The following is a 993-nucleotide window of genomic DNA, read 5'->3' on the forward strand; positions in this document are numbered from 1 at the left end:
AAATAGGAATTTAAGATATTAAATTGTTATGTTTTTTATTTGCATTTCTTACTTCTACATATCTTTATATTCTATTGGCCACGTATCCTGTCAGAATACAAAAACACAAAAAATTACTATCACTTACTTCCTTGGTTATGAGGTACCTTGTGACCGTGATTATAAAAGTAGCTTTCATTCACCACACGTGAAGTTCTCTGCAGGCAATGAGTCCAGTCCGTGGTTGATAGGCATTGCCAAAACCTCATTTAACTCTCAAAACAACTCTGTATGGTTATTCTCATTTTTCACATGAGATAACCTACCCTTTGAGATATTGGGGAGAGCAGCCCCAAGTCACAGGGATGAGTTGAAACACGGGGATTTGGGCGGGGATCTCACACTTTTGTAACTAAACACTTATGGGGAGGAGGGAAACACAACTTACAAAAGCAAAACCAAATCCGTTTCCCACTCACTTACTATTCCTTTCTGGTGATGGACAGGGAGGCCTGGCGTGCTGTGATTCATGGGGTCGCAAAGAGTCGGGCACGACTGAGCAACTGAACTGAACTGAAATTAAAATAGATGTGACTTCTCAGCTCCCAGCCACGCGTCCACCAACCGGTTTATGTCACTCCCAGCGTGGCGAGTGTCAGGGACCACTTGAAGAGCTTGGACGATAGGCTGCTCAGCTCAGGGAGCTGAAGCAGACGGTCAACGTCTTTCCCCTCTGCAAAGGGAAACAGCCTGACAGGGGAAAACGGAGGGAGTACTACTATTTTCAGATCTTTCCGGGTCAGAGCGGTCAAATTTTACCGCTAGCTCCTGGGACACCAAGGAAACGAAACTGGGAGACCGCACACTAGAACCGCAGCACCCTTCAGAGCTTTAAGAAGACGGCGGAAGGACGCAGGCGTCCTGAGCATTTCCGGGCCCGAGCACAGACACGCTGCCCCCTCCCCCGCCACGGCCCCAGCAGGAGCGCTCTGCGCAGGCGCGGGCGCAGGTTGC

The sequence above is a fragment of the Moschus berezovskii genome, chromosome 3, assembly GCF_049115385.1.
Source record: "Moschus berezovskii isolate FMDL1 chromosome 3, NW_MosBer_1.0, whole genome shotgun sequence".
NCBI classification, from domain to species: Eukaryota; Metazoa; Chordata; class Mammalia; order Artiodactyla; family Moschidae; genus Moschus; species Moschus berezovskii.